Source organism: Leptonychotes weddellii, chromosome 16, assembly GCF_054177405.1.
Source record: "Leptonychotes weddellii isolate Sample4059 chromosome 16, ASM5417740v2, whole genome shotgun sequence".
In the NCBI taxonomy this organism is placed as follows: domain Eukaryota; kingdom Metazoa; phylum Chordata; class Mammalia; order Carnivora; family Phocidae; genus Leptonychotes; species Leptonychotes weddellii.
In genome coordinates this window covers 30,839,094-30,848,191 of record NC_138384.1, presented here as the reverse complement: position 1 = coordinate 30,848,191, position 9,098 = coordinate 30,839,094, and positions in this window count along the sequence as shown.

Here is a 9,098-nt window from a genome sequence, read left to right as displayed (position 1 = left end):
TGAGGAGGCTGGGCTTTCATTTCAGGGTGGATGGCCTTCCGGAGAGCTCTGGGCCTTGTAATGGCCATTGGTAAGTGATGATGACAGGCAAAACGGAGGGCAGGCGACCCCAAGCTCTCCTCGTGGGAGGCATCCACCATCCAAAGGCTCCCTTGCCCCCTGCAAAGGTTCCAGTGTCCTTCACCACCCCATGTTTGTGCCTCCTCATGCATCGCAGGGACCCCAGGCTCAGCGGCTCAGAAAGTTCTCTGGTCCTAAGACAGAGATGGTGGCATCCAGCCCTTCGGAGCAGAAGCCATACCCTCCCCAGTGGGAGAAGTGGAGGTCCAAGGGAGGCCCAGGCAGCCCACTGACAGTGTCCTCAAGAGGCCTGCTCACTCAGGGACCCGGCCTGTAGCTCCAGGGCCTGCTCAGGCAGAACTTTAAGAAGGAGCTGTTTGCAAGCTGCTGACGTGCTTCTCCGTCAGGACAGAGCCACTAGCCATCTTCAAGCAAATCTTCTCTGTTCACAAAAGGGCCTTTCGAGAGGCTTCCTTGGATGGGCAAATGATCAGCAAGTAGGTACCCATGGCATAGGGAAGAATGTGGCCACACTTCAGGGGACCTGACCAGGTCTACCTCTCCACAGCCCTCACCCCCACTCCCCACCTCCCATGCCGTGGATACATTTGCCCTGGAGCCCAGGAACCTCGTGGGAGGAGAAGTGATGCTTGCGCCCTTGCTTACTAAAGCATAGGGCTTTGTGAATTAGCAAGGTCCTGACCACAACCCCTGGTTGGAAGGGACTCTGGGGACCCCAAGAGGGCTCACCCCAAGGAAAGGGGAAGTCTGGACTGGGGAAGAGGCTCTTCCCTGCCTGGATGGTCAGGAGGGGAGTTGGCTCGGACACAGCTTGGGCTCACTCCTGGTCCAGCCACTTGGCGTGGAGGGTGGCTTTTGGGAAGCATGGTTGGTCATGAGAGTATGAGCTCAGATGCTGGAACCCAAGGAGGCCAAACATAGGCAAAGGGCAAGTAGGAACCCTTATTTGGAGAACCCTGTCCACCTGCTGGGGCTGAGAACATAATCTCCCCCAGCACCCCAGTGGCTCAGCAGCCCAGCCAACCTGTTCCCACCAGATTTATTTGTCCTTCTTACTTGTCTCTTCCCTCCACCAGGGTCCTGTCAAGACAGGTACCTTGTCCTATTTGCCAACACCGAGCCCATAACTAATAATTCATAGCTGTGGATTAAGCAAACAAACAAGTAACACATCTGAATCCCATTTCATGTGTGGACACACCTTGTTACGCACGTGCTTCCCCACTCTGTGGATTTTCCACAGCAAACACCTCCTCCTGGCTCCTAGCCCACTTTGGGCGTCCCACCCTCACTTTCTGTGAGCTCAAGGATTACAGACTAATCCTAATATATTTGCCTGAGCAAAACCTAATTAGGAAGGTAAATCTGAAAAAAATAAAAGGTAAAACAATATAAAAACCCAAGGAGCGTGCCCCTTAGCCCCCAGAGCGGAAGAGAAGGTGGTTTGGACTTCCTCTCTCTGCAGCGTCCCTCCGTCAGCTTAAAGAGGAGACAGGTCTCCTCTCTCCACCAGGCAAGGGCAAAGGAAAGGCAGAGGATAATTTGTTTAAAAGGCAGCCGGACCCGGAATCCCGCCGTGGAAGAGGCCTTGGGAGGGGGGCGGGCACTTGACCTGTCTTCCCGCTTCCAGGGCTGGGAATTTCAGATCCACTGGAGGCTCTAGCAAATTGTTAGGTTATTTCTCTTGCAAGGGATGAAAATCCAATTCCAATGACTTTTAAAAAGGTAGGTGTGTGTGTGTGTGTGTGTGTGTGTGTACACGTGTGTTTGTGCGCATGTGCACATATGCGCATTCATTGGTTCATGTCACTGAAAGTCCAGAAGGAGCACTGGCAGAACACAACGACTTGAACAAAGAACTCTCCACTCCCCCTTTGCCCTCCGTATTGCAAGCAGGCTGTGTCCAAACACCGACCCCCGCAGCACCCAGGTTCTACCCACCTCTCTCCAGGGCCAAGAGCCGGCAGCGCCTCTTTTGTAGCCTATGGAGTGGCGGTGATTGGGCCTGATTGGCTTCTCTTCAGCCACGTGGGCATTCATGAGCCAATCACATGGTCCGAAGAATTTGATGCTCTGATTGGTCAGCCGTGGGTCACATGTTCCATCCTTGGCATCAGGATATTGTCCAAACCACCTAACTCGTAAGGGCTTAACGTGAGGGAGCACGTGGTTCCCCGAAAGGAGGGTAAGCAGGAAGAGTGTGTTTGATCCCATAAAGGGGAATTGAGGCCGCACAAGCAATAGGAGATATCCGCTATCAACTTGAATCATGAAGAGGAGGGGGAGGGTTTTAAAGTTCAACGGGCAAGACAAATAAGGACGGGGGCGGGAGTGGGGGCGGTGAGATGAGCAACCGGTGCTGGAGTGGGATCTGAGGGGCTGGGCTGAGTGCAGAAGGGGTTTCCCAAATGCAGACCCATAGGTATCAGGGGGTAGGCTCCATGGACACAGGCTGAGGTGCTCCTGGGGGCCCCGGATGGTGGTGAAGGGCCTGAGCTGGCTGTTGAAAGAAGCATCTGAAAAGCCTCACTTTGGGGAACACCACAGCAGTTTTTAGCCTTATGTTCTGCTTTGTAGGGGAATAACGGTATGCAAAAAGGGAAAAGAGAGGAGTATGCAGCAGACGGACCATCTGATGGCCAGGGAGCTGAGAAGTTGTTACTGTGCATCCCCTAAACCCAAACCAACTTGGGGTTTCCTGGGGCAGCTGAGCTTATTTTTAAAAAGCGTCAGGATAGAGCAGAGAGCTGCCTTCAGGCTACGGAGCACTGGGGATTGGCTAAGTTGAGTGGCAGCCCAACCTGGGGCAACTTTTCAAGGGATGGGCTTCTAAAGATCACTTCCAATTCAGTTCAGAGTATTTACCAGGCATGTAGTGTGTGCAGGACACATGTCCTGCAGAGTCAGTGGACAAGAGAAACTCCGTATGGCCTCTGAACCTCCAGTCAGGCCCACTGCTGCCATGGTCTGGGACATCACCCTGTCTGTGGCTCCATCTCCGCAGCGAATCGCTGCAAGGGCAGAGCTACCAGCCATTCCTCCGGAGCCCTCTTGTGCCTGACCCCGTGTCTTGTACCCGGGAGCCACTTCACATCTGCATCTTGTCATGAATGAGGAAGTGAATGTTTCTCAATAACAATGGGCGTATAAAGAGGATTGCCATCTATTGAACACTTTCATGTGCCAAGTAGTTAAGAATTCTATCAACCCGGTGGTCATCACTTCTGGTAACTTATTTGTTGAGCACCTGCTGTGTTCTCCTGCTGGAAATACAGCAGAACGTAAGAAACAGGAAGCCCCCCTCTCACGGAGCTTACAAGATGGAGAATATAGCCATCCCCGACTCCAGATGAGGGAACTAAGGTTCCCAGGGATTAAGGAGTATGCTCACAGTTGCACGGACAGGAAATGGGCACGCTAGCTTGCCCTGCTTCCAAAGTAAAATAAAAACCAAATGCAGTCATACAACCACCGAAGAAGATGTGACTAATTTTTCTTTGAGTTGAGGGAGGTGAAGAAAGTGTCCCAGAGTAGACAGCACTGAGCTGACCCTTGAAGGATGGAGGAGACTTTCAGCCTGAGGGGGAAATGTGAAAGAGGGACCCAGGGAGGAAAAGCGGGGCCAAAAAGATTCGGAGTTGGGAAGGTGCAGGGGTGAGTTGCGCCACCAGGCTGGCACTCAGTGAAAAGTCGGTGTTTTTTGTTTGTTTGTTTTGTAAGATTTTATTTATTTGACAGAGAGAGAGGGCACAAGTAGGCAAAGTGGCAGGCAGATGGAGAGGGAGAAGCAGGCTCTCCGCTGGGCAGGGAGCCGGATGTGGGGCTCGATCCCAAGACCCCAGGATCATGACCTGAACCGAAGGCAGCCGCTTAATGGGACTGAGCCACCCAGGCGCCCCAGAAAAGTCGGTGTTTTAAGTAGCTGATGAAGCTGCGTGAGAGTTGAGGACCAGCTCTCAGACATCTGGGAAACCAAGGGCTTGTCCTCTTGTGATCGGTGCCATTTATTAGTCCTTCACTCTGTGCCAGGCACTGTGCTCAGCACTCTCCATGGATCATCTTCCAGTATTCTTATTTATACTATCTCTCTGTGAGTACTTATTAAGTACTTATTACTACTGTATTTGAATCCAATGGCTATTCCCACTGTACAGATGGGACAGCTGAGGCCCAGAGAATGCGAGTACCTGCCCAAGGCTGGAACGCAGGCAGCCTGCCTCCCACCATGAGGTCTCCTGCTGCGTGGAGAGTGGGGAGTCTGGGGGAGGCAGGCGGCTGAGAGCCCTGTCTTCCTCCATCCGTGCTGGCCCAGCCAGAGGGGGGCTGAAAAGGCCGCTGCTCCGAGGCCCCAACCCCTTCCAAGCCCGTGAGCAGAGCAAGGAGCAGATGGGAAGTCGCCCACCCAGGGACTGGCTCCAAACCTTCCAGAAACCTGCAAACATGAAACAATCACAGATGAGAGGAGGCTTGAAAGCCACCGTTTTTAAAATAAAAGGAAATCGCATTGTAAAAGCCCTGGCAAAGATGACAAAAAAAAAAAAAAAAAAACTTGTTAAGATCAAAAATGCAGCCAAACCTCAAAAAAGAGGCTTGGGATAAAGGAAGGGAGTGGGGGTTTACCTGGGGGCTTCCAAGGGGGCTTCTGAAGCAGGTGAGGGTGGGGCTGTCCCCAGCCTGAGCTGGGGCAGGGCTGCTCCTCGTCCTCCCCTCTGAGGGCCCCTTTCATGTACCCCCCCACTAGGCCTACAAGGCCGGACGGTGGCGCAGAGACATCGGACACCCATCAACTTTTCCAACTTGAAACTCATTTCTTTCCCTTTAAACTGAGGAAACTTGGAGTCTTTTTAAGACGCAGAGAAGGGCAGGGATTCAAATGATGCCTTCTCCCAGCCTTCTCACCCCACCACCCCCAATGGAGGTGGAGGGGCTTTTCTGGCCCCACCTGGGAGAAAGGTAACTCTTCACCCAGGCGACCAAGGGCAGGCCTGTGGGACAGTCTGTGGCCAGAGTCAATTGGGTGCCCCTCAGAAGGTTCGCTCTTGTCCTCAGGCCCCCGAGGAACAGATGACCAGACAAGCCCCCAGCACAGCTCTGGCTTACAGCAGGTATTCTATGGGGTTTATGGAATGACATTTCTCGAAAATAATTTTATCCTGCCACGCAGCAAAGGGGGAGTGGGGAAGGAAGGAAGCAGGCCTCAAGGCTCCCCAAGCCTCAGCTCAGCCTTTCAGTGTGTCCTCAGCCCTGCCGGAGGGCTGGCGGGGTGGGCAGGGGTTCCTGTGGCCTCTGGCTTTGACGGCTGACATGCTTGCTGAGCCTTGCCTGTCTCTCAGCACAGAGAGGAGCCCGCACAACAGCCGCTCTGGGCCGGACCCCACGGAGCGGGCCAGAGGGGTCCCAAACGACCAGGCGGAGTGGGCGGGAGGGGCTCCTGGGTGGGGCTGACCGTGGGAAAGCTGCGGCAGGGGAGGGGCTGGGAAGGTGTGGCAGGATCCTGCACCTCAGGGCACACTTGGCCCCAAGCACAGGGACAGAGACACCCACGCTCGCACAGACTGCAGGGGCTGGGGTCCTTCGCAGGCTCCGTCCCCCGCCAGCCAGTGACAGTCTGCCGGGTGCTGCGCGCCTCTGGGCCTCAGCGTCCCTGCCGGTGTGGGGACCAGGCCATGGCCCTGCCCGCTGCGCGCGGGGCCAAGTGGGCCATACGGCGCCGGGCTTCCTGAGACCACGGACAGTACACACTCGGACAGAGCTGGAGGCACAGAGATGGGCAGGAAATGACAAACGGGAACTGAGAGGACATCAGAGGAAGAAAAGGAGGGGGGCAGACAGAGAGAGAGGGGTGAGCGAGACCGAGTGAAACAGGCACATCCTGAAGCAGAGACAGAGAGGAGCGGAGACCAAGGCCGAGGGACAAAGGGAGGGTGGGCGAGAGAAAGAGAGAGAGAGACCGAGACAGACTGGCAGAAGCAGAGAGAAGGATCCAGATGGAAATGCCCCCCAACCCCAGACACACACACTCAGGAGCAACACGCACGTGTGCTCAGTGCCCATCCGTCCATCTGTCCATCTGTCCATGCGCCCAGTCAGGGGATCCTGGCACGGCCCTGACACCTTCGGGGAGACAGTACTGGTCTGACTGGCCTGCAGCTGGTGAGGCTGGAAGCAGAAGCTGCTGCGGCTGAGAGCACAGGCCCTGGGGGCAGACTGCCCTGGTGGAAAACTGGCCGGGAGCCTCAGTTTCCTCATCTGTGAAATGGGAATTGTATTACAACCCACTTCATGGGATCACCATGAGCTTCCATAAATAGACACTGCAAACCCCTCAGCACTGGCCAGTCCCCTGTGAACGCAGCCTCCTTCCTCAGGGGCCTTTGTCCACCGCTCCTCCTCCTCAGGGCCTCCCTTTCTCCGTCTCTTCTCTTCACTAAGACACCCTCAAGCTCTGGGACCCCCTCTGCCGGCTCGAGGGGCACATTAGCACCCAGATTAGCAGCAGTTTCCACTCGGGTGGACACCTGCCCACAGCCAGCAAACACCAAAGCCTTCCACAAGGAGTCTCGCAGGGACCTGGGCCCTCCCAGCAGGGGACCTCGCGCCCGGGACAGACACTGGCCCTGCTGGGGACACACTCCACATGGCCAGCCCCTCGAAGGTCAAGAAAATAAATGCCAAGATTCGTATTTCTTCCCTTTAAATTCCTATATTAACCGCCAGGAAGCGGGGGGTGGGGGGTGAGCTGGGGGACATGTGGCACATGTGACTAAAGCTGACGAGCTGTTTTTGCACAGAGATTTCAATGCTCCAGTTACTGGACAGTTGTCAACCTCATGACTAAAACCTCCCAGGACCCACGGCCAAGGAAAGGGCCAAGAGGTCAGCGTGGCACAAAAGCAGAGACCTGAAGAAGCAAAGGTAGGTGGTAAGGGGCCTGCAGGGAGTGGCAGCTTAAGTGTCACCCCCCTAAGAGAGGCCTTCCCTGTCCACTCCCCACAAGGAGGCCCATCCACATCCTTCTCTGACTCTCGCTGTTTGAAGTGCATACGTTTAGTTACCTACCTGGGAACTAGACTAGACCCTGGCCAGACCATGCCTGGGGAGCCCCTCTACTGTGTTCAGTCGTGATGCTCTGTGCCTGGCACAGCCTAGTACTCTTGTGACAGTTTTTGTAAGGAAATAGGAGGCACTTTGAGTTCACAGAGAAGCTGGGCTGGCCGCAGACCCGGGGTCTGGAAAGGGCAAAGAATTTGGAAGTCGGGGGAAGCTGGATTCCAGGCAAGGAGCTTCAGCCCCGGGAGGGCAGGTCACCAGGGTCTCGGCCCTCTGTCACCGCCCTTGCAGCCTGGGAAGGTCACCTCACTGCCTTCCGCCTGTGTCTCCCCACCTGGAGAATGAGGGGATGGCACGTAAGCAACTGAGTCACTGGTAATGCTCCAGGAGCACTGGGGTTGGAGGGGCTGTCACAGGTACTATATAATTAAAAAGTAATATTATGTTGAACCCACAAAAATGGACGTCCTTGTGGATCAAAAATGGCTGAATATTAGCAATTTCATATGGTTTGACCTAAAAGTAATAAGAATCACAATAACAATAATAATCGAGTTTTACAGGGACCATGATAACAGAGTGGGTCCTTTTAGGACAAAGAAATGAGGGGCTGGTAAAAGGATCACTGAGGGGCACCTGGGTGGCTCAGTTGGTTGAGCATCTGCCTTCCGCTCAGGTCATGATCTCGGGGTCCTGGGATTGAGCCCCACATCAGGCTCCCTGCTCAGTGGGGAGTCTGTTTCTCCCTCTGCTCCTCACCCTGCTCATGTTCTCTTTCTCTCTCTCTCTCTATCTGTCTCTCAAATAAATAAACTAATTAAAAAAAAAAAAAGATCCCTGAGTGCCCTGTTAGCCTGGTCTATTTTTAGCCAGCCATGTGTGACATTAAACAAGTCACTCTTCCTCTCGGAGTCAAGCAGAGATGGTCAGCACACCGAGCCTGGTCCACGGGACTGCTCCCAGGTGACAAAGGGAGAAGTGCCTGGAAATTAGAAGAGTGGTCCAAATGTAAGGCAAAGTCAACTTTGTTAAAGGTGAGCACCCCTAACTCCACCTCAGGGGAAAGCAAAAATCCTGGGGTGCAGCCAAAAGGGTTGAGAAACATCCATATTGTGGAGGAGAGGAAAAGCAAAGACTCCACCAGTTACCCCAGGACAGTGCAGCCAAACCCCAGCTTTGCCTGCCAACAGCACCAATTATTACAAAATAAACACACACACATACACACACACACTAATAAATAAAGTAAGAAAGGACAAATGTGAACAGAATTTTAATGGAAAGAACGCTGGGGACTCTCAGTTTCCCCACCTGCCTGCTGTGTGACTTTGGGCAACTTGTTAACCTCTCTGACCCCTAGTTCCCTTACCTGTGAAATGAGAATAAGAACATCCCTTTTGCAGGATTATCCAATACCTTGCAGCCAAAGCCCACCAAGAACATAGCTTTTAGCCTAACAAAGTTGGGTTCACTGGCTGCTTGCATGGGTGGAGAATGCACACTCCTGGGCTTCTCAGGAAAAGGATGTGAGAAAGATTATTCTCGGACTTTGGCTTGTGTTAAGTGATTTTGTGGGCTTTTTCTTTGAGTCAGTTGCTGTCAGGAAGGAGAGGTAATTCTAGGATTGGATATCTGAAGGATTCTTATCTAGAAGGCAGGAGGAACCAAGCAAAGCTGCAGCTACAATTAGGAAAGAAACATTCCGGCCAGGATAGAGGATGTTTGGGTCGTTTTGTGGTTTGGACAATGTTCACATTCTGTCCACGCTGAGACATGATTATGGAGTGGCCTTGTCTTTGGGTGCTTTGTACTTCTGCCTGATGTTGGTGTTCTTTGGAACTGTTTATGGCCAACGGACCCAGCTGACTGGGTCAGGTCTTACCCGCTGAGACTCAGAGTCTGAGGGTCACGTGGCTCTTTTCTTCCTTGGTTATTAGGAGGCTAACGTGCCCATACTCAGTAAACCT